Raw genomic sequence first — 26,356 nt, forward strand, 5'->3', positions numbered from 1 at the left:
TGGTAGAAGTAGAGAGGGTATAAAATCTAGACTAGCAATGGCAACGAAAGCGTTTCTGAAGAAGAGAGTATGTATCTCAGTATCAGTAAAGGTTTTTTGAAAGTATTTGTATGAAGTGCATGGATGTGAAACATGGACGATGAATAGTTTTGACAAGAAAATAATAGAAGCTTTCGAAATGTGGTGCTAGAGAAGGATGCTGAAGATTGGATGGGTATATCACGTAAACTAATGAGGAGATACTGAATACAATTGGTAAGAAGAGGAATTTACGGCACAACTTGACTAAAGGAAGGTACGACAAGTTCTGAGGCATCAAGGGATCATCAATTTAGTATTGGAGGGAGTCGTGGAAGGTGAAAATCGTAAAGGGAGACCGAGTGATAAATACAGTCAGTTCAGAAGGATGTGAGTTACACTAGCTACTCGGAGATGAAGAGGCTTGCGCAGGATAGAGTAGCATGGAGAGCTGCATCAAATCCAGTCAATAGACTGAAGACCACAACTACAACTATCCGATCAAAAAAAAAAAAACTTTTGATGTACGTTGTGATAACGTCCTGTTTGACGTTAATTTCACTGTGTTTAGAGTGATTTTTGTTTTTGACCACCTTTCATTTGGTGTAATAAGTATATTCCATACCCTATATGCGTTGAACTGTAACTGGCAGATCACGAGTGTCATTTCGGATGAACTAAATTATGTCTATAATGAGCCATAAACATAGTTTCAAATTTTATTAAAGCATTGCATTGAACCATCAGACACGCCGTAATCCTTATGCAGGGCGTTTCTCACATCATGTGAATGACAACCGTAGCCACTAAACAGCTCGAGCCTCAGCCGAAATGGGGAAGAGGGGGGGGCAGTCTTCCAGTAGTGGTATTTGTATTTACTTGCATGTCTTGATGAAGAGACACTGATAACAGGAATCCGAAATTATTACTAAATGAATTTGCTGCCTGTGGATGCTTTGCATCGCCTTTGTTATTGTAGATATACTATCTGTGAGTTACATATGATAATTTGTGCCACATAGAGACTCTAATACGAATTTCCCACTTATCGTCAGCACTCGCCTTAACCACTTGGGCTGTATGTGTTCGCCTTCACCATTTCAGCTATCTGTGCTAGCCTTGACCACTTCGGCTATCTGTGCTCCCCATAACCACTGAGCTCGCCTTAACCACTTTGACTATTTCTGTTTGCCCTACCATTTCAGCTATATTTGCTCACCTTAACCACTTCAGCTTCCCTTGCTCACCTTAACCACTTCAGCTATGAGTGCTCGCCTTAACCGCGTCAACTGTCTGTTCTCCCCTTAACTGCTATGGCTATCTGTGCTAGCCTTAAACGCTTCAGCTATCTGTGCTCCCCTTAACCACTTAGAATATCTGAGCTTGCCTTAAACAGTTCAGCTATCTGTGTTCCCCTTAATCACTTGGACTATGTGTGTTCCCTTAATCACTTCAACAATCTGTGCTCCCCTTTCCCACTTCAACAATCAGTGCTCGCCTAAACCATTTCAGCTATCTGTGGTCCCCTTAACCACTTCGACCATCTGTGCTCGCCTTGACCACTTTTGCCATCTCTCTTCAACTTAACTACTTCTTCTATATGTGCCCACCTTAACCACTTCAGCTATCCTTGTTCGCCTCAACCACTGCAGCCATCTGTGGTCACCTTAACCACTTCAGCTACCAGTGCTCCCGTAGCTTCTGCGACTGTGTGTGCTCACCTTAACCGCTTTAACTATCTGTGCTCCCCTTAACTGCTATGGCAATCTGTGCCCTCCTTAACCACTTCAGCAATATGTGCTTCACTTAGCCACATCAGCTGTACATGCTCGTCTTAACCACTTCAGCTTTACGTGCTCACCTTAATCACTCCATTAATCTGTGCTCGCTTTGACCACTTTGGCTACCTGTACTCGCCTTAATTACTTTGGCTGTCTGTACTTGCTTTAACCACTTCAGCCATCTGTGCTCGTGTACTGGACTGACCTAAGCTTCCACACATCACACTGCCTATACCTGTAGGATATTCCCCTACACTGATCCCTTAATGGTCGCAGCTTTGCCCTGCGTTCCCATACCAGCGCAAACGAGACTATGAGGAACTGGATTCCATCGCATTATCGTCTTATGGCCACCTCGGCACCTAATAGTTACTTGCACCTCTACATTATCCGACATTGATGTCAATTGACAGCCATCCTTAATTAATTCGAAATAAATTCACTGACTGGAATTAGCTGTGTTACTTATAGCTATACTATCAATAGTGGTGGCAGTCTTCAGTCTTCATAGAAAACGCCCTAGCAGAGATGAGAGACGTGTGGCGCTAGGTCTTTTTGTTTTGTTTTTAATGGAAACAGAATGTAGGATGTTTTGTCTATAGGGACCACACATGATGGAGACACACATATTTGACTTTATAACGAAGACGATCAGATGCAATTTGAAGTTGACCGCTTACATGTATGAGAGTTACACTTAAAGTACTGCTTCCACCTCTATATAGTGCGTCTTGGTGTCCACAATGGCTATCATTTAATTAAAACTGTCCAACTCACTTTGCATTCCCATAAATCTGCCTGAATACAGTTGGGTGCAACTTACGTAGGGGAGTGGTTCTATTGACGAAATAAAACACATATACATGAGAAGGTAGCTCTGATCGTAGTACTGATGCTAGCAGAAGGATTAGTGTATACTGCTTCACTCAAAGGTTGTCCGTACTTTTGCAATCTTTTAGGCAGTGGCGTCTGATGTACTTAGGTTAGTTACGTTTAAGTAGTTCTAAGTTCTAGGGGACTGATGACCTCAGATGTTAAGTCCCATAGTGCTCAGAGCCATTTGAACCGTTTTTGAACGTTGGGGAGTACAGGAAATACGTCGTTTCAATGCACGAAGAATTACAGTGGTGCTAATACCTGAAGGTCACTTTATGCACAGATCTTCAGATGACTTTTTTCAGATCTAAAACTACAAACATACTCCACAAGCCACAGAAAGGTGGATGGCGAGGGGTACTTTATACCACTACTACGTACTTCCCCTCTTGATTCGCTCGCAAACAGAGCGAGGGAAAGACGACAGTCTGTCTGCCTGCGAAGAGCCCTAATTTCTCAGAGCTTATCTCCGTGATTTTTACGAGAAATGTACGTTGACAACGGGAAATTGTCCAGCAGGTGGTTTCTAAAACCGCTTATGAAAAATCCCTGAGTAGTCCCTCGCGAAAGAAACATCGCCTACTCTGCGCACATTCTCATTTCAGTCCACAGAAGCAGTAGGGCAGGGAGGCGCACATCGATGGTTGCCTACATCAGGGGCAAATATAGACTCAGGGGTAAACCTGTTATTCTGGTTTGATTGACACGTCCTTAACCTATCGTTTGGTTAAGTGGTTCTCCATGTCTGCCCCAGCCGTCCCACCCTCTCAGAAACCGGGCAGCACTTCAGATATCAAATTAATTGACTAATCAATTAAATTTATTACAGAAATTGGCGGGAAGTGGATCAATTGTGTCACTTTCGGTACTGACGAGCTGCTTCAGGTTTTTGAATAGCCTCCACCACCTCCCTCCGCTCCCTACCACCGTACCGATTTCACTGACTAATTATTTAATTAAATCGAGTATCAAATACTGTTACAAATTTAGTCAATGTGTGGAATACTGTACATTTAAACAATTTATGGGATAAAAGGCGGTGTGTAGCATATAGATTATTTATTTAGTTAAAGCATTTCTCAGCAAATCGATTGCAGTGCATGGAATATTGGTTAACAGTTAGAAAATGTGTGGGGTAATGTTTACTTAAACAATATGCGCTGTAGAACACGGTATTTTATTTATTTAGTTAAAGAATTTGTCGGCAAACTGACTGCAGTGTATGGAATTATGTTTATTTAAACACTTTACAGGATTCAAGGTCACCACCAGTTTATTTAAAGAATTTGTCAGTAAATCGAAAAAGATGGCTCATTTCGGGATATTACAGTGACGTGAATATGATTCACCAGTGGTTGTAACCATTAAAAGACGTCTCAATAGGATCCAACGCAAGTATGTACTTGAATGGCAAGACTTGATTACAAATCGCATACAGGATTTATATCAAAAACTATAACTCCATCAGCGACTCTTGTGTGTGCCAGTAGAACCAAGACCGCCTTTTATGCAGGGTGACGGTAACTTAGTAGTTGTGATAGTGTCTTTAGTAGCGCGGTCCTTAACGTGAAATGTGTATGTTGCTGTTGGCAGAATCCTTTTGTTCTCATCTCCTCGAAAAGAACATCTTCTTCCGCCCAGACATTCCCATTTGAAGTAACTGGTGAGTGTAATCCAGCTACTGAAAATTGCACGCCTTGCAGAGTGACTCCCTCAGTCAACTTAATGAATTACCCTACCACTTCGATATCAGTGACAAGGCGCCTGGTGGGCGCAGGAGATGGCTACGGCGCCACAGACATCAGTTTCGACTGCGCGTTTTTTTCCGTTTGTGGCGGTACCTTTCAACGATATTTCAGTCTTCTAACTACATAGGGAGAGTAATAAAAATCAGATGGATTACCGAATTTATAAATTAGTACGTGGTTGTTGTTATGGTCTTCAGTCCTGAGACTGGTTTGATGCAGCTCTCCATGCTACTCTATCCTGTGCAGGCTTCTTCGTCTCCGAGTACCTACTGCAACCTACATCCTTCTGAATCTGCTTACTGTATTCATTTCTGGGTCCCGCTCTACGATTTTTATGCTCCACGCTGCCCTCCAGTGCTAAATTGGTGATGCGTTAATGCCTCCGAATATGCCCCACCAACCGATCCCTTCTTCTTGTCAAGTTGTGCCACAAATTTCTCTTCTCCCCAATCCTATTGAGTACCTCTTCAGTAGTTATGTGATCTGCCCATCTAATCTTCAGCATTCTTCTGTAGCATCACATTTCGAAAGCTTCTATTCTCTTCTTGTACAAACTATTTATTGTCCATGTTTCAATCCCATGCATGGCTACACTACATGCAAATACTTTCAGAAACGACTTCCTGACACTTAAATATATACTCGATGTTAACAAATTTCTCTTATTGAGAAACGCTTTCCTTGCCATTGCCAGTCTACATTTTATGTCTTCTCTACTTCGACCATCATCAGTTATTTTGCTCCAGAAGTAGCAAAACTCCTTTACATTCGGTTCAGCTGCTCCTCCAGGTCCTTCGTTGTCTCTGACAGAATTACGATGTCATCGACGAATCTCAAAGTTTTTATTTCTTCTCCATGGATTTTAAGACCTATACCGAATTTTTCTTTTGTTTCCTTTACTGCTTGCTCAATATAAAGATTGAATAACATCGGGCGGGAACTACAACCATGTCTCACTCCCTTCCCAGCCGCTGCTTTCCTTTCATGCCCCTCAACTGATGCAACTGCCATCTGGTTTCTGTACAAATTGTAAATAGCCTTTCGCTCCCTGTATTTTACCCCTGCCACCTTCTGAATTTGAAAGAGAGTATTCCAGTCAACATTGTCAAAAGCTTTCTCTAAGTCTACAAATGCTAGAGACGTGGTATTAACCGTATATTTGCAACTTGTCTGTTCTGTCACCTTGAGAGGGAGTCCGAAAGCGAGGAGGCTCCTGTGATACTGGAGTATCTTAGCACTCAATCATGAGCCAGAAATGTGTTTCATATTCTAGTCCTGCGACGTTTGACGTGACAGATGAGAAGAGATATATTTCTACCTGATGAGAGAATACTTTGAGGGAAATTCCATAGTCTTGTAAAGGGTTTCCACAACAACTAACGGTACTTTAGCGATGTGCAAATGAGTGGACGGTCTGATTTCTTCTACTTTCTAAATTAACTCGTATAAACGGGAGAAACGTACATTTCGATTGGGAAATTCGGGGTGTATGGTCAAGAACATCGCTGCCTCGGATTGGGTAAAGTGGATTTCCGAATCTACTGGGTCTATGTCGGGATGGGATTGTTTAGAACTAAAGTGCGCGTCATTTACGACGATGGCCGAGTTTAGGTTCGTTCTACGCATCTGACATGACAAAACACAGTCAGACAATGGACAGAGAACGACGGTGTCAGAGTTGGTCCGCAGTGCAGAGCACGGACGAGCGTCGTCAGTTTTAAAAACGTTCAGTCATAAATAAAGTAACTGAACAAAAGCAATGTCTTGATAGCACGCTTTCTTGTATAGAAAGTTTGGAAGAAGCATTCTTTATAGCAATTTCTTCATATTGTATAAATTAATTGTACCAAACAAGCAATAAGCCCTCTAATTCAGGTGATAGCAAGGAAAGGTTTTTGTATCATTCTCATTAATCGGTTTTTCGCAATAAAGAACAGCGGTATTGTACTTCGACGAAACATGACTAATTCATAGTCATACCAACAATGTTTGTCGGTATTTTGCGTGACATTTTAAAGTCCTCCAGGAGATCTATTGAGTGACAAGCTGCATCAGCGTAATGGTTAAAGTGTATGGGTGCTAAGCGAAATGTTCTGAGTTCAAGCTGCCGGCACGGTAACTCAGCGTGTTGGATCAGAGGATTAGATCCCTCTGTAATAAAAAAACTGAGTTAACCGATCGACGACGAACTTAACGGTTGTCTTACGACGTCCGCCCTGAGCAGATGCATCGAACGAAATCGAGCAAAATAAAATTTAAAAAAAAAGCGTAATGAGTAGCGTGATAGTCTTGTACGCCGCCTGAAATCCAGCGCCGCTCAGGTAAACGTGGCGCGACGCTATCACTGTATGTGTAAACTGTCATTTTCGAATTTGGAGCTCCAGTTATCATCTTACAGTTAAGCATTGGATTTTTCATACCTGAAAATCATGAACTACGGTTAAGCATTGTAAAATTGAGCCGCAAGTGGAAAAAGGTGTAACATCTGCAACACAACGTTTACTTTTGGTATAACAGAGGGGTAAATGCAGAGGAGGCAGCTAGAATGATGTGAGCTGTGTGTGGAGCGAGTGCTTTTGGGAAAGATACGCCAGAAAAAGATATTCTTGTTTCAACAAAGATCGTTCTGGCATGAATGATTTTCCACATTAAGGACATCTCGACTACTGATACATGTGATACATTACCATTTTACCATCATGCGACATCTGCATTCAACAGGTAAAGTTCGGAAGTCTGGTGTAGGAGTACTGCATGCTCTAATTGTAAACAACAAAAATCAATGGAGTGACTATTATTGAACGTCATCAGGTCGCTCACTGAGCATTCCTATGCAGTACTGTTACTGGTGACGTGTTATGATGCCTTTATCGTTAACTCCCTAAGAAGAATTGAAAGGCTGAGCCCCACCAAAAGACGTAAACTCGAGCAAAGAGTAGTGTGAACATGTGTTTTGGGCTACGAATTCTGCCCCAAGGGGTGTGTGCAACACAGCTGGAATTTGTTGCCAACAACTGACACACCTTTCGGTCGCAGTGTAAGAAAATCGAGCAACTAAACTACATCACCTTTGCTACTGCATCATAACGCACTCTGTTGATTTAAAGAAACAAAACTATTCAGGAGATTGATAGGAAAGTCGTCTCTCAGGCACTTGCATTGATAGGGAAGTCCTCTCTCAAGCACTTGTCCCTCTCGTCATATATTCGTAAAATTTTACGTTTCCCGCTCTTAATCGATCAACCGTCAAGGCAATTCATTTAGAGACGAAAATACTCTTAAAACTAAACTGGTTTAATGACATCGATAGAACCAGTAGGTTTTTACTGGCGTAGAATTTGTAAACAACTTTAGCATTGTCAGGTCGTTTTAGATATCGTGACAGAAAATTCTGCTGCTCATTAATTTCTCTTTGATGATTACTGTTGCGTTCAGTAAACTAATGGAAAATTCAATTAAAATGTTCACTGCACGAATACATATTAAATTCAGCTTGCTACAGAAACATCACGACGGCAGTCTACCTTAATAAAGCATTAAGTGTCTGTAAGACGATTGAGCCTATTTTAACACGAATTAGTAGGATATTACCGACTTTTGACTTCGGACTGAGCGTCTTACTTCTGAACTAATAGACACGGTGCTTCACAGATTTATCTGCGGCGGCCACATGGGTAACTGGAAGTAAGTGCGACCAGAAGCGCAGAAGCAATTTACACGACCAAAATATTGCTATGGCCCGACACAGTTTCCTACCCATACACAAAAAATAACACATCTATGCTGTTATTGTTGTGTTGGCAAAAGAGCCAACACCGTGTTACTGGTAGATGCCGAAATGCACGCGTTTTAGCTCACCCAGGCTGGCGTGAGGAGGAAAGAACTATACGGACGTGAGGTATGGAACATGACTAGGAATTAGAATTCAGAAAGCGGACGTAATTAGTTTGATACTCAACTTTAATCCATTAATGATGACGTCGCTCTTGACGGTACGTGAGTCACAATATTATCTGTTCAGAAGACATAGTAACTGAATATGGCGCCTTGCTACGTCGTAGCAAATGACGTAGCTGAAGGCTTTGCTAAACTGTCGTCTCTGCAAATGAGAACGTATGTAGACAGTGAACCATCGCTGGCGAAGTCGGCTGAACAACTGGGGCGAGTGCCAGCGAGTCTCTCTAGACCTGCCGTGTGGCGGCGCTCGGTCTGCAATCACTGATAGTGTCGACACGCGGGTCCGACGTATACTAACGGACCGCGGCCGATTTAAAGGCTACCACCCAGCAAGTCGTCACTGGCGGTGACACCACACGAAGAATGACTGACTATATGCCTCTGTACGAGCCCTAATCTCTCTTATGTTATCTTTGTGGTTTTTCCGCGAAATATAAGTTGGCGGCAGTAAAATTGTACTGTAGTCAGCTTTAAATGCTAGTTCTTTAAATTTCCTTAGTAGCGATTCACGAAAAGAACGCCTCCTTTCCTCCACAGAATCCCGCTCGAGTTGCTCAAGCATTTCCGTAACACTCGCGTGATGATCAAACCTACCAGTAACAAATCTAGCAGTCCGCCTCGGAATTGCTTCTATGTCTTCCCTCAATCCGACTTGATAGGGATCCCAAACGTTCGAGCGGTACTCAAGAATAGGTCGTATTAGCTTTTTATAAGCGGTCTCCTTTACAGATGAACTATATCTTCCCACAATTCTTCCGACGAACCGAAGACGACTATCCGCCTTCCCCACAACTGCCATTACATGCTTGTCCCACTTCATATCGCTCTGCAATGTTACGCCCAAATATTTAATCGTCGTGACTGTGTCAAGCGCTACACTACTAATGGAGTATTCAAACATTACAGGATTCTTTTTCCTATTCATCTGAACTAATTTACATTTATCTATATTTAGAGTTAGCTGCCATTCTTTACACCAATCACAAATCCTGTCCAAGTTATCTTGTATACTCCTACAGTCACTCAACGACGATACCTTCCCGTACACCACAGCATCATCAGCAAACAGCCGCATATTGCTATCCACCCTATGCAAAAGATCATTTATGTAGATAGAAAACAACAGCAGACCTACGACAGTTGCCTGGGGCACTCCATCATGGATAACGTACTGGGTTCCATTATATAAGAAGTCAATTCTATCACAAACATTCCTCCCTGCTTCCGAATGTAGTGGCGAGAATCAATTTAGGAATTCTATAGCACTTTCGAAAAGCCAATCGCGAAACCATATTCCTAGAGGACCAGTTTATCGTTTCAGAAAATTGCACTGCATGCACGGACGCATTAGGTGTAGGCACGCACGGCCTGCGCAGAGGTGTGGGTCTCTCTCCGTCTGTGTGGACGGGGATTCCCCTGTTGATGTCGAACGGCGCGCACCGCGCAATCGACAGTTTGTGTGATCGACTGGATTTTTCCATCAGATATGTCTAGTGGATCGTTGTCATGGATGAGGGCGTTTGTGCACTCAGATTTTGGTGCATACAAGGTCTCCGATATATTTAACGCTACAGTGTATTTGTGCTTGAAAATTCTTTACTTGATTTTCATAATGTTTGTGTGTGATGCTCAAACGTTGAAAATACACTATTGGCCATTGCTACACCACTTAGATGACGTGCTACAGACACGAAATGTAACCGACAGGAAGATGATGTTGTGATATGCAAATGATTAGCTTTTCAGAGCATTCACACAAGGTTGGCGCCGGTAGCGACACCTACAATGTGCTTACATAAGGAACGTTTCCAACCGATTTCTCATACACAAACAGAAGTTGACTGGCGTTGCCTGGTGAAACGTTGTTGTGATACCTCGTGTAAGGAGGAGAAATGCCATCACGTTTCCGACTTTGATGAAGGTCGGATTGTAGCCTATCGCGATTGTGGTTTATCGTATCGCGACATTGCTGCTCGCGTTTTTCGAGATCCAATGACTGTTACCAGAATATGGAATCGGTGGCTTCAGGAGGGTAATATGGAACGCCGTGCTGGATCCCAACGGCCTCGTATCACTAGCAGTCGAGATGACAGGCATCTCATCCGCATGGCTGTAGCGGATCGTGCAGCCACGTCTCGATCTATGAGTCAACAGATGGGGACGTTTGCAAGAAAACAACACCCTGCACGAGCAGTTAGACGCCGTTTGCAGCAGCATGGACTATCAGCTCGGAGACCACGGCTGCGGTTACCCTCGACGCTGCATCACAGACAGGAGCGCCTCCGATGGTGTGCTGAAGGACGAACGTGGGTGCACGAATGGCAAAACATCATTATTACGGATGAATCCAGGTTCTGTTTACAGCATCATGATGGTCGCATCCGTATTTGGCGACATCGCGGTGAACGCATATTGGAAGCGTGTATTCGTCATCGCCATACTGGTGTATCACCCGGCGTGATGGTATGGAGTGCCATTCGTAACACGTCTCGGTCACCTCTTGTTCGCATTGACGGCACTTTGAACAGTGGACGTTACATTTCAGATGTGTTACGACCCGTGGTTCCACCCATCATTCGATCCCTGCGAAACCCTACATTTCAGCAGGATAATGCACGACGGCATGTTGCAGGTTCTGTACAAGCCTTTATGGGGACAGATCTCTCACCAATTGAAAACGTCTGGCAAATGGTGGCCGAGCAACTGGCTCGTCACAATAAGCCAGTCACTACTCTTGATGAATTGTGGTATCGTGTTGAAACTGCATGGCTCTGTTTGACCCTCTGTATCGAGGCCGTTATTACGGCCAGAGGTGGTTGTTCTAGGAACTGATTTCTCAGGATCTTTTTTGTTTTGGTCATCAGTCTACTGACTGGTTTGATGCGGCCCGCCACGAATTCCTTTCCTGTGCTAACCTCTTCACCTCAGAGTAGCAACCTACGTCCTCAATTATTTGCTTGACGTATTCCAATCTTTGTCTTCCTCTACAGTTTTTGCCCTCTACAGCTCCCTCTAGTACCATGGAAGTCATTCCCTCATTTCTTATCAGATGTCCTATCATCCTGTCCATTGTCCTTATCAGTGTTTTCCATATATTCCTTTCCTCTCCGATTCTGCGTAGAACCTCCTCATTCCTTACCTTATCAGTCCACCTAATTTTCAACATTCGTCTATAGCACCACATCTCAAATGCTTCGATTCTCTTCTGTTCCGGTTTTCCCACAGTCCATGTTAAACTACCATACAATGCTGTACTCCAGACGTACATCCTCAGAAAATTGTTCCTCAAATTAAGGCCGGTATTTGATATTAGTAGACTTCTCTTGGTCAGAAATGTCTTTTTTGCCATAGCGAGTCTGCTTTTGATGTCTTCCTTGCTCCGTCCGTCATTGGTTATTTTACTGCCTAGGTAGCAGAATTCCTTAACTTCATTGACTTCGTGACAATCAATCCTGATGTTAAGTTTCTCGTTGTTCTCATTTCTACTACTTCTCATTACCTTCGTCTTTCTCCGATTTACTCTCAAACCAAACTGTGTACTCATTAGACTGTTCATTCCGTTCAGCAGAACATTTAATTCTTCTTCACTTTCACTCAGGATAGCAATGTCATCAGCGAATCGTATCATTGATATCCTTTCACCTTGTATTTTATTTCCACTCCTGAACCTTTCCTTCATTTCCATCATTGCTTCCTCGATGTACAGACTGAAGAGTAGGGGCGAAAGGCTACAGCCTTGTCTTACTCCCTTCTTAATACGAGCACTTCGTTCTTGATCGTCCACTCTTATTATTCCCTGTTGGTTGTTGTACATATTGTATATGACCCGTCTCTCCCAATAGTTTAGCCCTAGTTTTTTCAGAATCTTGAAGAGCTTGCACCATTTTATATTGTCGAACGCTTTTTCCAAGTCGACAAATCCTATGAACGTGTCTTGATTTTTCTTTAGCCTTGCTTCCATTATTAGCCGTAACGTCAGAATTGCCTGTCTCGTGCCTTTACTTTTCCTAAAGACGAACTGATCGTCACCTAGCGCATTCTCAATCTTCTTTTCCAATCTTCTGAATATTGTTCTTGTAAGCAGCTTCGATGCATGAGCTGTTAAGCTGATTGTGCGATAATTCTCGCACTTGTCAGCTCTTGCCGTCTTCGGAATTGTGTGGATGATACTTTTCCGAAAGTCAGATGGTATGTCGCCAGACTCATATATTCTACACACCAACGTGAATAGTCGTTTTGTTGCCTCTTCCCCTAATGATTTTAGAAATTCTGATGGAATGTTATCAATCCCTTCTGCCTTATTTGAACGTAAGTCCTCCAAAGCTCTTTTAAATTCCGATTGTAATACTGGATCCCCTATCTCTTCTAAATCGACTCACGTTTCTTCTTCTATCACACCAGACCAATCTTCACCCTCGTAGAGGCTTTCAATGTATTCTTTCCACCTATCTGCTCTCTCCTCTGCATTTAACAGTGGAATTCCAGTTGCACTCTTAATGTTACCACCGTTGCTTTTAATGTCACCAAAGGTTGTTTTGACTTTCCTGTATGCTGAGTCTGTCCTTCCGACAATCATTTCTTTTTCGATATCTTCACATTTTTCCTGCAGCCATTTCGTCTTAGCTTCCCTGTACTTCCTATTTATTTTATTCCTCAGCGACTTGTATTTCTGTATTCCTGATTTTCCTGGAACGTGTTTGTACTTCCTCCTTTCATCAATCAACTGAAGTATTTCTTCTGTTACCCATGGTTTCTTCGCAGCTGCCTTCTTTGTACCTATGTTTTCCTTCCCAACTTCTGTGATGGCCCTTTTTAGAGATGTCCATACCTCTTTAACTGCACTGCCTACTACGCTATTCCTTATTGCTGTATCTATAGCGTTAGAGAACTTCAAACGTATCTCTTCATTCCCTAGAACTTCCGTATCCCACTTCTTAGTGTATTGATTCTTCCTGACTAATGTCTTGAACTTCAGTCTACTCTTCATCACTACTATATTGTGATCTGAGTCTATATCTGCTCCTGGGTACGCTTTACAATCCAGTATCTGATTTCGGAATCTCTGTCTGACCACGATGAATTCTAATTGAAATCTTCCTGTATCTCCCGGCCTTTTCCAAGTATACCTCCTCCTCTTGTGATTCTTGAACAGGGTATTCGTTATTAATAGCTGAAACTTGTTACAGAACTCAATTAGTCTTTCTCCTCTTTCATTTCTTGTCCCAAGGCTATATTCTCCTGTTTCCTTTTCTTCTACTCCTTCCCCTACAACTGCATTCCAGTCGCCCATGACTATTAGATTTTCGTTCCCCTTTACATACTCCATTACCCTTTCAATATCCTCATACACTTTCTCTATCTGTTCATCTTCAGCTTGCGACGTCGGCATGTATACCTGAAGTATCGTTGTCGGTGTTGGTCTGCTGTCGATTCTGATTAGAACAACCCGGTCACTGAACTATTCACAGTAACAGACTCTCTGCCCTACCTTCCTATTCATAACGAATCCTACACCTGTTATACCATTTCCTGCTGCTGTTGATATTACCCGATACTCAGAAATCCTTGTCTTCCTTCCACTTCACTTCACTGACCCTTACTATATCTAGATTGAGCCTTTGCATTTCCCTTTTCAGATTTTCTAGTTTCCCTACCACGTTCAAGCTTCTGACATTCCACGTCCCGACTCGTAGAACATTATCCTTTCGTTGATTATTTAATCTTTTTCTCATGGTAACCTCCCCCTTGACCGCCCCCTCCCGGAGATCCGAATGGGGGACTATTCCGGAATCTTTTGCCAATGGAGAGATCATCATGACACTTCTTCAACTACAGGCCACATGTCCTGTGGATACACGTTACGTGTCTTTAATTCAGTGGTTTCCATTGCCTTCTGCACCCTCATGTCGTTGATCATTGCTGATTCTTCCGCCTTTAGGGGCAATTTCCCACCCCTAGGACAAGAGGGTGCCCTGAACCTCTATCCGCTCCTCTGCCCTCTTTGACCAGGCCGTTGGCAGAATGAGGCTGACTTCTTATGCCGGAAGTCTTCGTCCGTCAATGCTGATTATTTACCAAAATTTAAGCAGTTTCGGGGATCTAACCCGGAACCGAAGACGTTTTGATTATGAATCAAAGACGCCACCCCCTTTTTTTTTCATTTTGTTCGTTATTGATCGTTGTGTTTGGTCGTTGCGGACGTCGCAAGACATCGTGTTCAAGTTCGGTGTTCGACCCTTCCACTCAGTTTTTTTATTACAGAGGCGACCCCAGGACCACGGATCTATGCGCCGAAATTGCGTGAAAATGTATTCACATGTCAGTTCTAGTATAATACACTCCAGGAAATGGAAAGAAAGAACACATTGACACCGGTGTGTCAGACCCACCATACTTGCTCCAGACACTGCGAGGGGGCTGTACAAGCAATGATCACACACACGGCACAGCGGACACACCAGGAACCGAGGTGTTGGCCGTCGAATGGCGCTAGCTGCGCAGCATTTGTGCACCGCCGCCGTCAGTGTCAGCCAGTTTGCCGTGGCATACGGAGCTCCATCGCAGTCTTTAACACTGGTAGCATGCCGAAACAGCGTGGACGTGAACCGTATGTGCAGGTGACGGACTTTGAGCGAGGGCGTATAGTGGGCATGCGTGAGGCCCGGTGGACGTACCGCCGAATTGCTCAACACGTGGGGCGTGAGGTCTCCACAGTACATCGATGTTGTCGCCAGTGGTCGGCGGAAGGTGCACGTGCCCGTCGACCTGGGACCGGACCGCAGCGACGCACGGATGCACGCCAAGACCGTAGGATCCTACGCAGTGCCGTAGGGGACAGCACCGCCACTTCCCAGCAAATTAGGGACACTGTTGCTCCTGGGGTATCGGCGAGGACCATTCGCAACCGTCTCCATGAAGCTGGGCTACGGTCCCGCACACCGTTAGGCCGTCTTCCGCTCACGCCCCAACATCGTGCAGCCCGCCTCCAGTGGTGTCGCGACAGGCGTGAATGGAGGGACGAATGGAGACGTGTCGTCTTCAGCGATGAGAGTCGCTTCTGCCTTGGTGCCAATGATGGTCGTATGCGTGTTTGGCGCCGTGCAGGAGAGCGCCACAATCAGGACTGCATACGACCGAGGCACACAGGGCCAACACCCAGAATCATGGTGTAGGGAGCGATCTCCTACACTGGCCGTACACCTCTGGTGATCGTCGAGGGGACACTGAATAAAGCACGGTACATCCAAACCGTCATCGAACCCATCGTTTTACCATTCCTAGACCGGCAAGGGAACTTGCTGTTCCAACAGAACAGGACGATGCACGTCCGCATGTATCCCGTGCCACCCAACGTGCTCTAGAAGGTGTAAGTCAACTACCCTGGCCTGCAAGATCTCCGGATCTGTCCCCCATTGAGCATGTTTGGGACTGGATGAAGCGTCGTCTCACGCGGTCTGTACGTCCAGCACGAACGCTGGTCCAACTGAGGCGCCAGATGGAAATGGCATGGCAAGCCGTTCCACAGGACTACATCCAGCATCTCTACGATCGTCTCCATGGGAGAATAGCAGCCTGCATTGCTGCGAAAGGTGGATATACACTGTACTAGTGCCGACATTGTGCATGCTCTGTTGCCTGTGTCTATGTGCCTGTGGTTCTGTCAGTGTGATCATGTGATGTATCTGACCCCACGAATGTGTCAATAAAGTTTCCCCTTCCTGGGACAATGAATTCACGGTGTTCTTATTTCAATTTCCAGGAGTGTATATTTGTCCAATGAATACCCGTTTACCATCTCCATTTCTTTTTGGTGTAGCAATTTTAATGGCCATTAGCGTATGTTTTATTACAAAGAAAGTTCATCGTAAGCTGGAGGTGAGTGCTTTAATGTCGTCTAAACTGTTAAATAATTAATTTGATATGATTGTACAAATGGCTTTTTTCACACTATTTTTTTATATCGAAATCACGTCATCTCTCCCTTTGTCCCAAGCATTAGCCGGCAGGAACGCTGTATTCCGTCTGCATGTTTCGGGGCTTTGGTTAACACAGAGAAGCAGGAAATGGCCTCTGGAGAAAAACACAGACAGGGTGTGAGTCTGGAATTTCCCGATCAACAGAGTGCCGCCACTTGATGCTCTGTTTGGGGCAGCGAAATCAAGGGATGCTGGTGTGCAGTCTCTGGTCGTTGGTCTTTACTAATGCGGACATTGCCTTGATTTGACGTTGGTGGCGGTGCTCTGAATATACGAGGTGCATTCAAGTTCTAAAGCCTCCGATTTTTTTTCTCCGGACTGGAAAGAGATAGAGACATGCGCATTGTTTCAAAATGAGGCCGCGTTCATTGTCAATACGTCCCAGAGATGGCAGCACCGTACGGCACATGGAATTTTACCACCAGCGGCGAGAATGAGAACTGTTTTAAATACTTAAAATGGCGACGTTTTCCTTACTTGAACAGCGTGCAATCATCCGTTTTCTGAATTTGCCTGGTGAAACCAATTGAAATTCATCGACAGTTGAAGGATACATGTAGTGATGATGGATGTGTCGAAAGTGCGTTCGTGGGCGCGACAGTTTAATGAAGGCAGAACATCGTGTGGCAACAAACCGAAACAACCTCGGGATCGCACAAGCCGGTCTGACGAAATGATCGAGAAAGTGGAGAGAATTGTTTTGGGGGACCGCCGAATGACTGTTGAGCAGATCGCCTCCAGAGTTGGCATTTCTATGGGTTCTGTGCACACAATCCTCCATGACGACCTGAAAATGCAAAAAGTGTCATCCAGGTGGGTGCCACGAATGCTGACAGACGACCACACGGCTGCCTGTGTGGCACGTTGCCAAGCAATGTTGACGTGCAACGACAGCATGAATGGGACTTTCTTTTCGTCGGTTGTGACAATGGATGAGACGTGGATGCCATTTCTCAGTCTAGAAACAAAGCGGCAGTCAGCTGAATGGAAGCACACAGATTCACCGCCACCAAAAAAATTTCGGGTAACCGCCAGTGCTGAGAAAATGATGGTGTCCATGTTTTGCGACAGCGAGGGCGCAATTCTTACCCATTACGTTCCAAAGGGCACTACGAAAATGTTTTGAAGTACAAATTCCTTCCTGCACAGCAACAAAAACGTCCGGGAAGGGCTGCGCGTGTTCTGTTTCACCAAGACAACGCACCCGCACATCAAACTAACGTTACGCAACCGTTTCTTCGTGACAACAACTTTGAAGTGATTCCTCATGCTCCCTACTCACCTGACCTGGCTCCTAGTGACTTTTTGTTTTTTTCCAACAATGAAAGACACTCTCCGTGGCCGCACATTCACCAGCCGTGCTGCTACTGCCTCAGCGATTTTCCAGTGGTCAAAACAGACTCCTAAAGAAGCCTTCGCCGCTGCCATGGAATCATGACGTCAGCGTTGTGAAAAATGTGTACGTCTGCAGGGCGATTACGTCTAGAAGTAACGCCAGTTTCATCGATTTCGGGTGGGTAGTTAATTTTTAAAAATCGGAGGCCTTAGAACTTGAATGCACCTCATAGACACACGCACTGGAGACCCCAAAGGATAGCTGCAGTACTGCACTTCATTCCATTCATGATACGTAGACAGCTTCTGCAGGGTTTAACTATCGTTGCAATATGACACCGTGGTTTCTTATGTTTGTTCCGCTCACCGCTCTTCCCCTTTGTGTCCATAGGCGAATGTCTGTTGTAAATTTTTCTGGGCGACGTGCCATTTTCTGTGACTGTGGGATTTGTGTACTCTTTCCAGTGGTTGTCGGGTGGTTTTACCTGCCAAGTTTGTCTTTGATTGTGGTCTTTTCATAACTCGGGTGGTCGTTTCCCTTTGCTTTCTTTAACTGACAATGTAGTTTTATAGCTGATTCCTGGCAAATAAATTTGTACCGAGGAAACTTTTTTTATCCCCAGATGTTTGCTGAAGCTAGTGTGACAATGAAGAGGATGACAAATTTAATAAAAAAAAAGCATTTTGCAACCGAGACTGCCTATTGTTTCTCAAACTGTTTATACATTCGTAGATTTATGGAAGATTTGGTAATGTAGAATTGCCTATAGTCTTTGAAATTTAAAACTAGTGGGTGGGAAACACAGAAAGAGAGAGAGAGAGAGAGAGAGAGAGAGAGAGAGAGAGATGTATTTACAACTTGTACACAAAACAGAATGCTCTTATGGGAATCGATAGATGTGAACAGAAAGCCGTGGTTTGAGAAGGGAAATATACAGACGTGTAGTCCAGTTTCTTTAAAAAAAAATGACTCAAATGGCACTGAGCGCTACGGAACTTAACTGCCGATATCATCGGGCCCCTAGAATTAGAAATACTTGAACCTAACTAACCTAAGGACATCACACACATCCATGCCTGAGGCAGGTTTCGAACCTGCTACCGTACTGGTCGCACGGTTCCAGATTGTAGCGCCTAGATCCGCTCGGCCACCCCGGGCGGTCCAGTTCCTTTCAGCTTGCTCATCGGGAGTAGGCAGTAAAGGAAGCGAAGGAGACATTTTGAAATGGAACTAAAGTTCAGGGAGAAGAAATGAAAACAAAAGCCGGCCGGTGTGGCCGAGCGGTTCTAGGCGCTACAGTCTGGAACCGCACGACCGCTATGGTCGCAGGTTCGAATCCTGCCTCGGGATGCATGTGTGTGGTGTCCTTAGGTTAGTTAGGTTTACGTAATTATAAGTTCTAGGGCACTGTTGACCTCAGCAGTTAAGTCCCATAGTGCTCAGAGCCAATTTAACCATTTTTTTTTTTAAACAAAAAATTTAGGTTCGCCTGGGACACTTTAATCCTGTCATTGACTCAAAGGACGTGGAAGAGCTTTCGAGCGGCACAATGCCTTGTGGAAAGATTGTAAGATGTACATCAACAGAAGTGAAACAAGAGTAGTGGAATGTAGTCTAACGAAATCATGTGATACTGAGGGAAACAGATGAGGAAATGCAAAAGCAGATGTAGTGGATCAGTTCTACTATTCGGACAGCTGAATAACTAATGATGGTCCAGGGTTGGAGGACACAAAATGCATACCGGTTAGAGTAACGAAAGCGTTCTTGAAAGACACTAATTTGTTAACATCTAACATACACTACAGTTTTGAGAAGTCTTCCCTGTAGTTCACTGATTGGAGTCGAGACTTGTATGGAAGTGAAATGTCGATGATAGGAAGTTCATGTAAGAACTGTGGGGCTACATGAGAACGCTGGGGATTAGATGGGTGGCTCCAAACTCGCGAATACAGTAAGCAGTTTCAAATGGATATGGGTTGCAGTAGTTATGCACAGACGAAGAGGCTTGCACAGGGTTGAGTAACGGGACAGAGAGCATCGTCAAACCAGTCTCCGGACGAAGTACCGCTACAATATTGATCCTTAAGGAGCACCTTATGTAAAAATTGTTACTTAGCAAAAGTCTGCAGTGGGAAGGTAGATTATGCTTAAATCGTCGTGTTGACTGTGAATGCATGAAAGATGGGGCACTGTCTCTGGGGGGCGAAAGAAATTGTCCACCTACATTTCACGGGAACCACACAAACACTTGTTTAAACGACTTAGGGAAACGGTAACTCTCCTACCTCTTTATGGATGGGATGGGATTTGACCTGTCGTCCTCTTGAATGCAAATCCAATGTCGAACCTCTGCGTCGTGTTACTCAGTGTAACGGAAATGTTGAAAAACGTTACGTCATAGCAAGGCAGGTCATGGCACGGTTATATATTTGAAGCTTGGATTTGATTCATACGGCTCTGAGCACTATGGGACTTAACATCTGGCCGTAACACTATAAAAGAGATCACTCAACTAATAGGACATATCTGGCAAACAGAGAGAACACATGAGGACTGGAAAACTGCCCGAATTCATCCATTGCATAAGAAAGGGGATAGGACCGATGTTAATAACTACCGAGGAATCTCTCTCCTCCCAGTCACATACAAAATTCTCTCGTAGTGTTTACTCGATGAAGCCCAAGAAGAGCTAGAACCTAAAACTTTAGACCAAACAGATCCCGGCAGGTACAAATTCTTGCTTTAAAACTAATCCCCAGACACCAAGGGATTTCTAGTAACAACATTGTATGAAAATTTGTGGATTTTAAAAAGGCTTACGACTCAGTTGATCGTGAATCTCTTTTCCAAATTGGAAAGGAACAACGAGGCAGGATTCGAACCTGCCACCGTAGCAGTCGCACGGTTCCGGACTGCGAGCCTAGAACCGCGAGACCACTGCGGCCGGATTTCATCTTCATCCTCTTCCATTTCCATAATATTGTCCGCAAATACATCGACCTTGTATAGACCCTCTATATACTCTTTCACCTTTCTGCTTTTCCTTTGCTTGCTTGAAACTGGGTTTCCATCAAAGCTCTTGATACTCATGCAAGTGATTCTCCTTTCTCAAAAGGTCTCTTTAATTTTCCTGTAGGCACCATCCATCTCACCCCTAGTGAGATAAGCCTCTACATCCTTACATTTGTCCTCTAGCCATCCCTGCTTAGCCATTTTGCACTTCCTGTCGATCTCATTTTTGAGACGTTTGTACTCCTTTTTGACTACTTCATTTTTATATTTTGTCCTTTCATAAATTAAATTCAATATCTCTTATGTTACCCAAGAATTTCTACTAGCTCTCGTGTTTTATCCACTTGATCCCCTGCTGCCCTCACTATTTCATCTCTCAAAGCAACCCATTCTTCTTCTACTGTAATTCTTTCCCCTGTTCTTCTCAATTGTGCCGTTATGCTCTCCCTGAAACTCTGAACAACCTCTGGTTGTTTCAGTTAGTCCAGATCCCATCTCCTTAAATTCCCACCTTTTTGCAGTTTCTTCAGTTTTAAACTACAGTTCATAACCAATAGATCGTGGTCAGGGTCCACATCTGCCACTGCAAATGTCTTAAAATTTAAAACCTGGTTCCTAAATCTCTGTCTTACCATTATATAATCTATCTGATACTATTTATTATCTCCATTGTTCTTCCATGTATACAACCTTCTCTCATGATTCTCGAACCAAGTGTTACCTATCATTAAGTTATGCTCTGCGTAAGATTCTACCAGGCGGTTTCCTCTTTCATTTATTATCCCCAATCCGTATTCACCCACTATGTTTCCTTCTCTCTCTTTTCCTACTCTCGAATTCCCGTCACCCATGACTATTAAATTTTCGTCTCCCTTCACTACCTGAGTAATTTATTTTATCTCATCATACATTTCATCAATTTCTTCGTCATCTGCAGAGATAGTTGGCATATGAACTTGTATTACTGTAGTAGACGTGGGCTTCATGTCCATTTTGGCCACAATAATGCGTTCACTAGGCTGTTTGTAGTAGCTTACCCGTAGTCATATTTTTTTTATTCATTTTGAAACCTACTCCTGCATTACCGCTATTTGATTTTGTATTTATAACTCTATATTAACCTGAGCAAAAGTCTTGTTCCTCCTGCCACCGAACTTCACTAATTTACACTATATCTAACTTTAACCGATCCATTTCCTTTTTTAAATTTTCTAACATACCTGCCCAATTAAGGGATCTGACATTTCACGCTTCGATCCATAGAACGCCAGTTTCCTTTCTCCTGGTAACGACGTCCTCTTGAGTAGTCGGCGCCAAGAGATCCGAGTGGGGGACTATTTTACCTCGTGCATATTTTACCCAAGAGGACGCCATCATCATTTAATCATACCGTAAAACTGCATGCCCTGGGGAAAAGTTACGGCTGCAGTTTCCCCTTGCTTTCAGCCGTTCGTCGTACCAGAACAGCAAGGTCGTTTTGTTTAATGTTACAAGGCCAGATCAGTCAACCATCCAGGCTGTTGCTCCTGCAACTACTGAAAAGGCTGCTGTCTCTCTTCGGGAACCACACGTTTGTCTGGCGTCTCAACAGATACCCCTCCTTTGTGGTTGCACCTCCGTTACGGCTATCTGTATGGCTGAGGGAGGGACGCAAGCCTCCCCACCAATTTCAAGGTCCATGGTTCATGGGGGGGGGGGGGGGGGGGGGGGGGGGGAGGGAGATAAAAGATGTTTGATTGGAAAGTTGATCAGAGAGAAATTAGAAAACGGACTGGAACACTGGGGTCTGATGAAAGAAAGAGACTTCATTCTGAAAGAATAAAACAAATTTGGGCACAAATAATGGCCAACCATCAAACGCGAGATTGATGTATTGTACCTCTCTCGGTCCTAGTGGGCCCAAACGTGAGTAATAATAACTATTATTAAGTTTGGGATATTATACAGCTTGACTTGGTGATGAACCGTGGTAAGAGTCTGGAAGTAGTTTAAGCAAAGGACTAAAGTAGAGTTCTCGCTTATTCACTGGGAATAATAAAATGTTTCAAACATTAATGTTCCGGATCCTACAGAGGTATGCGCGACCACCGAGGTGACAGCTGTCTGCAGTGTGTGCCAAAATAATAGATCAGTTTACTCCATAACATGGTCACACACTCAAATTATCATTAAGATATACGGATACATATAACGAATAACAGAGAATTCGTATTGCATTACCTAGCCGTGACATGTCACTGACACAGCACTGTGTTTGAACGCTTTTGCTGCCCCGCAGTGCTCTAATACGTGTGGAGTACGTAGATGAAGGCACGTCCACGGACGTGAATACTGAAATGGAAGAACACGGAAAATATGCTTGTCACTATGACGAAAAGTGTAGTGGTCCTAGGACTGATCCCTACGTGATGGTGACACATTAGTTAAGAACAGTTCAGACATTTATGTCACACACTTTTAAGAACAATTTTAGCTCTTGCATATTCACAACCAGGTGAATAATAAGTACCTTTTGTGCTGAAAATCAAGGCAGTGTAAGAAGTTGCACAATGATGATGTCACACACCTACAAGACTTCTACTTGCACTTTTTTGTATACAAGCTAAAAGCCAGCATTTCAACCTCTTTCTAAACGTCTTGAGCCATAAAACTTACAATCCGTTACCCTGCTTTCTAGATAGGAAAACGGGAAAAACAAATACACAATAAAGAGCACACAGACGTTTTTACGCACAACAGCTAAGAAAAATCCGCGGTTGCTAACCATAGGTACTAGAACGATCACACAGCAAACACCATCTTTGATACCTCTCATATCCAATAAAGGGAAGAATATATACCAAATAAAACAACTTGACACAAAATTGCACAAATAAAATCTCTTAAAAACCATTGAAAACGAGGAAATCAATTTTAAGACCCACAGTCTTTTCACCAACAATTTTACAGTTATTTTTCCAAAAGGAAATCCAAAATTTTACACCTTTAAACATGTACACCAAGCGAGTCAACTCTGAAATCAGAAACGAACCGTCATCTTATCTGTGGATGTGTGTTAGGAAAACAATGCTATTTCTCTGTAAGCAGTTATTCTTCCTCGTGTTCATCTTTTTGTACACAGGTATGCTAAATATTGAGATATGGAATATGCAGTATATTGTGAAAATTCTGTCTGTTATACCATAAACTATTATCAGTAATTAATGTTTGTGCAACTGCAGTAAGTAATGTTTGACAAAAGTTTATTTTATTCACAAAACTTACACCATCAAGGACGCATTTGATCAATCTCTCCAGTGTGAGATGCGACGGGCAGCACATGAAAAAATAACGATCCCTTATTCTATATATCATATCATATGTGTAACTGGGAGCAGAAGCACAAAGTATAAAGAGCCGTCAGCAAGTCGGTCGCTGCGGTTTCCAAAGCAAGTATGCCTCCTCTTTGTAAACGATAAAATAATTTTGTTGACAACTTTAAGAAGGTTCTCCAGGACTTTTTCACAAAAACGGCGGTTGTGACTAGACGTTTGCAGTAAAATGCAAGAAATTTTCCTGAATACCACTGCAATCTCGGCAGTGACAACCCAAATTATTGTGTCCAGTGCAGATGTGAAAGAGACACGTCAGGAGAGAGGGGTGTGCGCTGCACTGAGCGAATACAGATTCTACCACACTTCAGTCATACCAGAGATGTTACACTTTGACGCAAAGACGGGCTCACGAAATTTGTTTCGACATGAGAAACAACAGGTACCTTACACGGCAAAAGTGGAGGGACAGAACGTACATTACATCATTCATGGCAGAAACGGCTGGGAATGTCGCACTATGACGCGAGCAAAGGCTCATGAAATTTGTTTCGAAATGAGCAGTAACAGGAGACTTAGACGCCAACAGGCGAAGTATAATACACACATCACAGCTGTTACGTACGCTGTCAGTTGGAGATAGTTAATGCGGCGAGAGATTACGAAAGACACGACTGATGACAACCACCTGCGGGAGTGGCCGCATCAGCTGCGCTCTGTGGCGTGTTGACAGACCAGTCACACTCGTATCCACTTTGGCAGTGGCCACTGAAATCTTCGTAAAATCTCCCGAAATTTAGGGAATTTTTTCAACGGATGTGTGGGCAAGTGACGAGAATATAGAGGTCTCGAAGTGTGAAAAATGACAATGGTCCTAGTACCGATCCTCCGGGGACTCTTTTATCACTAAAGTTTGCTCCCTGCAGTAGTGAAGGAAATTGTCGATAGTTTGGAGCTACTGAGCTGGCAACACACGCCTAATACTCGTTTTGTATTAAAACAGTCACAGTAAATAGAATAGCTTACGCGTTAGGGTGCAGTTTGTGAGGAAGTGAAGGTGTTCTAGGGCACCTACCGGTAGTGTTATTGGTATTGCAATGAGAGAATAGATAGCTATCAGACACGTGAAAAATAACAACGGTATTACTACTGAACTTTGGGGAATTCTCATCACGAAATGTGGCCATTTGCAATACTGAATGAAACTGTTGATAACTTAGTGCAGCGGCGGGATAAAATATCCATAATACTCGTATTTATACCAGTAAGATTCAAGCTACGTTCTATAAGAACTGCTTTGCGTACTGGAAGGACAGAACGGAGTATTTCGTAATTACCATCGCCAGCTCGGCAGCGTCCCGCGAAATGTACCGTTCCTTGGTGCTGCACGGACGTAGCAAGGGATGCAGGGGGATGTGAACGAGGCGGGGCCGCGGTGCGTGGCGGAGGGTGCTCGGCACTCACCTGGCCGCAGTCCGCCGGGGGCTGAGCTGCGGGCAGTGGGCGTGCGTGGGCGTTCCAGCGGCAGCAGCGCGAGGCCTCCAGCAGCGCGTCCGCGAGCGCACTGGACTGGAGGCTCCAGCCGGGCCCAGCCTGTTGAGTATTGATTCGGCGGACCTCCTACTCCCTCCCCCCTGTCTTTTCCCGGGAGAGCGGCGAGCGCTGGCGGCGAGGGAGGGGGGGAGGCGGCGGCGGGAGACAGGTGGCTGTGGGGGCGCCGGGACAGGTGACCGGGGCGGCGAGGGGCGGCGCCTCCCACCAGGGAGCACCACTGTGCCCGGCACAGCCACTCCCTCACACCACGCTGCCGACGGCAAATCTGCGTATCCTGTGTATTCCGGGAAACGGGAGAGGCACCCGACTACATCTGTACATCGAACATGCAGGGTGTCACAAAAAGGTGCGGCCAAACTTTCAGGAAACATTCCTCACACACAAATAAACAAAATATGTTATGTGGCCATGTGTCCGGAAACGCTTAATTTCCATATTAGAGCTCATTTCAGTTTCGTCAGTATGTACTGTACTTTCTCGATTCACCGCCAGTTGGCCTAATTCAAGGAAGGTAATGTTGACTTCGGTGCTTGTGTTGACATGCGGCTCATTGCTCTACAGTACTAGCATCGAGCACATCAGTACGTAGCATCAACAGGTTAGTGTTCATCACGAACGTGGTTTCGCAGTCAGTGCAATGTTTACAAATGCGGAGTTGGCAGATGCCCATTTGATGTATGGATTAGCACGGGGCAATAGCCCGTGGCGCGGTACGTTTGTACCGGGACAGATTTCCAGAACGAAGGTGTGCCGATAGGAAGACGTTCGAAGCAATTGAGCGGCG

General features: G+C 44.2%; 1 protein-coding gene across 1 annotated transcript in view; it reads right to left on the reverse strand.

Annotated features, from left to right (window-relative positions):
* The window catches only part of LOC126295394 (uncharacterized), a 766,077-nt gene extending 740,503 nt beyond the window's left edge, over positions 1–25,574 (reverse strand). The window contains exon 1 of the mRNA XM_049987875.1: positions 25,483–25,574. The gene's annotated coding sequence lies outside the window, so the exon portion shown is untranslated. The remainder of the gene's footprint in view (positions 1–25,482) is intronic.
* Positions 25,575–26,356: the final 782 nt, after the last annotated feature.

This window comes from Schistocerca gregaria, chromosome 11 (genome assembly GCF_023897955.1).
Source record: "Schistocerca gregaria isolate iqSchGreg1 chromosome 11, iqSchGreg1.2, whole genome shotgun sequence".
Lineage (NCBI taxonomy): Eukaryota > Metazoa > Arthropoda > Insecta > Orthoptera > Acrididae > Schistocerca > Schistocerca gregaria.